At 30.7% G+C, this 4331-nt stretch overlaps 1 long non-coding RNA gene across 1 annotated transcript; it reads right to left on the reverse strand.

The window, feature by feature from the left end:
* Nucleotides 1-343: 343 nt before the first annotated feature.
* Nucleotides 344-1869, reverse strand: LOC109217631. The gene is made up of 2 exons (XR_002066664.1): nt 1757-1869; nt 344-596 (listed from the first exon to the last, which is right to left on the reverse strand). It is a non-coding gene; the product is annotated as an uncharacterized LOC109217631 (long non-coding RNA).
* Nucleotides 1870-4331: the final 2462 nt, after the last annotated feature.

The raw sequence follows: 4331 nt of genomic DNA on the forward strand, positions 1-4331 counted from the left end.
AACTGTTAATTTTTAGTGATTGTTACAAGTTCCTATTAAGATTTAAGACAGACACATATTCCGGCATCTTTTTATTAATTACTATTCTTTTCGTTTTAATTTAATGTGAAATTTATTTAACTTGATTCGAAACTTTAGAAAGAATGAAATATTTTTAGAATTTGTGGTCTAAATATTCCATGACATTTTTGTGGTGATTAAAATAATGTCAAAAATTTAAAAAGTAACATAGGTTGTAAGACGCATCAGCTTTCGCAGTCGAGAGAAAATAATGTATAAATGTAGAGCTTTAAATAGACAAAATATGTAAGATAAATATATCTAGATAAGGATTTAAAGTATATATGGATAACTGAAACTGAACTTTATTAATGATAATCAACTTCTTTTATTTTAATTATACATCAGCTAAAGTAACAATACGAATTAACATTATTTTTCTTGAATATTAATCATTAATTAGTGACAACTAGCATGACATGTATCCGGAGAAACATAGCATGCTTTATCCACAGTGCAACACCGTTTGGGAGGTGCGCCTTGATCAACAACTGGGATGCATGGATTGGCTATAACTTCAGCTTTTAACTCTTGTACTTTCATCACCAGCAGTTGATGAAAAAAGAAAAAATATAAGAAGATATTATACATCAGTTCAAGGGGCAAGTGCACAGATAGTCATTTTCAGGAATGCTATTTAGAGATTAGTCAGTACATATTTTATCCTGAAATTTTTAACTAAAAATCCTAACTTCAAGACTATTCAAGACATTTTTGTCCCATAAAATTGAACTGAAAAACTGAAATGTAAGACGCGCTAGTTAATTCCTAAGTAACAGCCCTATAGAGTGGATACCTGGTGTCCTCTACTTAGTTTAACTTCTATATACACAGACGTGCGTAAATTTTTCTTTTTTACACTTTTCAATCACCTAAAAGATAATAACCGTCCTTTAAAAGTTGAATTAGTAACCTGAAAACAAGTCCCGCTTCAACAGATTTAAATATACTAAAAGTACAAAAGATTTTTCCACTGTCAATCTATGTATATCCAAAGATTTAATATATATATATATATATATATATATATATATATATATATATATATATATATATATATNTATATTCAATCCAAAGATTTTATATATATAAGTTTTTGGATTAAAATATTGGAATAAATATGGACATACAATAATGAAGAGCCAACAAGGAGAATAAAACCATGCAAAGTAGCAAAGCTGACCGAAGGGAGAATTTTGTACTGGCCATTGAAGATATGATTTAATGCTAAAATGTCAAAATATATGAGAAATAGTTATGCAATTTTCCCTAATATATAATCCTACGGAAGTACTTGATTTTGGTAACTAACACAAACTAATGATTAATTTACCAAGTCATTTCCTGATTTTTTTTTTATAATTTAGAAGCACACATTGAAAATCTCAACTCCTACCTTTTACATCTTTAATTGAACACCCTCACTATGATAAATGATCATTGAGCAACCATATGGTAAAGTCAGACTTTTAGAAAACATATAAATTGAGTAATTGATGACAAAAAATCAAAATTAAAATAAGCATCTACACAAAAAATGCAGAATATTAGGAAATCAATAAATTCAAGAAATGGTTTTAAATAATTTCTTTTAGAGTGTTAACCAAATTTGGTTTTAGATAATCTCCACAACTCTCCATTGCTCAATTGACAAAAGATATACAAGATAAATATTAGGTGATTACTTCACATTTACCTGAATTTTGGTGAATAGAGCGTTCCAGTATCCATATCGGTGAGAAATAATAGATACCCTATAGAATAGTTAAGGTGTACTCGCAAACTGACCTAAATAGCACTTACTAATTTTTTCAAAAAAGAAAAAGGGAACATATAACCCAAGGACCACATTTGGCATGTCGTCTTCATTTAAAGATGCTAAGCTAACAGCCACACACGCATAAAGCTTTAAATGATAATGAAAATGATAGAGAATTGACTTCTACTGACTTATGTGAACAGCTAGAATCCACAATTTAAAATTTATCGGTTTAATTTTTAAAGTTCTTACTATTGAATCCGTTATATTTGTCAAATTATAGGTTCATATCTACTATTTGTTGTATTTTTCGTAATTTTTACACATAAATTTATGATCTACGCTGAAAGTAATGTGTTCAGATGAATCCGATAATGCATTCGCCCCTTTAGTGGGACACTTCCCCACTACATGTATCTACAAGAGAAATATAGCTATTAATTAAATTCAATAGTAACAGCAGTGTGTGTGTATATATATATATATATATATATATATATATATATATATATATATATATACATATATATACATACATACATACATATACAAAAATGGAGTATCCATTATCTGATCAAGAAAGCAACACAACAATAACGACATCAATAACTACATTTTAATCCCAAACTCAACTGAGATCAGTTGTATGAATTTTCGTTGACCATATGACTCTATTAAGCTCATCTCAGGCCAACATTATACAGACAAGAAAGCGAACGATGCTAAGTCAACATACATACATAGCCAGGGGCGGTTTATAGTCCAAATCATGGGTCACGCGAACCCATGGTCTCTCTGTCAAAAAGATTAGTCTAATATTATCTATTGGTACCCATGCTCCAAAAAGACTGAATGGTGCGCTAGATTGAATATTAGGTTATTTATCTAGAGGAATAAGGGTTGATTCCCACTTAGTACTTTTTATTTTATTTTATCCTTTTTAGTGGTGCACTCATGTTGAAGAAATCCTATATGGCTCGAGAAATAAGAGAGCATTAAGGTTAAATAGCATCTTGATTCAAATAACTCTATGTACAAATACTTATTTTCCTCTATTTGATTATTATCTAATAAAAGGAGAGGGCTAAAGAGAGAATATAACTACTCTATATACTGCTATAAATATAGAAAATTACATAACAAAGGATTTATTGATTACAATGTTGTTTCATTCCTTCGCTTGCGCATACGTGCACCCCAAGACATATTGTTACCAGAATCCTTGTGCATATTTCTTCTCTTTTAACTCTGACAATGTCACGATCCAAAAATCCCTACGAAAAAGTCGTAATGGCACCTAGTCTTTAAACTAGGTAAGCCTAACATTAACGGAAATAGCATTGATATTTGCCAACTTTAAATTCAATAACTCTTAACAATTTACAATTCCCAAAACCGGTAGTACAAGTCACAAGCCTTTCTAAGAGTAGTTATACAAAATAAATACATCACTGTTCCGAAAGAAAGGGAACAAATGGAAATAAGTACAATTGAAGGTGACTCTGAGGACTGCGAACGCTGCAACATGTTTACCTTGAATCTCCACCGCAACGAATAGCTACTATCGATCAAATACCTGGATCTGTACACAAAAATATACAGAAGTGTAGTATCAGCACAACCGACCCCATGTGCTGGTAAGTGCCTAGCCTAACCTCGGCGAAGTAGTGACGAGGCTAGGACCAGTACCAAATAAACCTGTGCAAGATAGCATACAAAATAATAGGATGCAGATAACAATGATGGCAACAATGATCAACCAGTGATATAAATAGCAGGCAACAAGAACAACATAATTGTTTCTCAACAAACAATAAATACAAGTGCAATCAATTAATGAAGTTCTTCAAATATAAATCTTTCGACTATAAATCCTTCAAGTAATAATCTCTAAGATAATATGCTTTTCAATAAATATATTTCGAATATATTTCCTTCAAATAAATATCTTTCAAATAAGCATCTTTCGAATATAATTCTTTCGAGTAAGGGTCACCTTGTGACGCTTCATTTCATAATCATAATAATATAGGTCTCAGCCCACTTTCATATTTTTACGGCATCTCGTGCCCATATTTGTATTACAACCTCACGGACAACTCACGTGCCATTAAATAAAACTATAATATTTTCCCGGCACCTTGTGCCCACATATTTCTGTCTCGCATTGCACAACAATATTCTCATGTTACTTAGTTCATAGGTTCCATACCCAATACAATTAAGAATATTCAAGGAGCCTCATTCGCTTAACATAAAGTAGAGTACAGCTTCCAGCCCAATTAGAAAATCAACAAGAAAAGATGAAGTTATTTTTAGAAATTATTTGATAAAGAAAATACCCTTCTCAATTAAAGTACAATATCGAATAAATCATTACCTTTAATACGAGAAATCCATAAATCAAAACATAGTAGAAATTTCCTTTTTAAGTAAAGTACAACCTCAAAAGGTTTAAGGGAAAATTTAGTTGAGAAATCAATTGAGGTAAAAATGTAGCAATTGTTGAATT

Source organism: Nicotiana attenuata, unplaced genomic scaffold (assembly GCF_001879085.1).
Source record: "Nicotiana attenuata strain UT unplaced genomic scaffold, NIATTr2, whole genome shotgun sequence".
NCBI lineage: Eukaryota > Viridiplantae > Streptophyta > Magnoliopsida > Solanales > Solanaceae > Nicotiana > Nicotiana attenuata.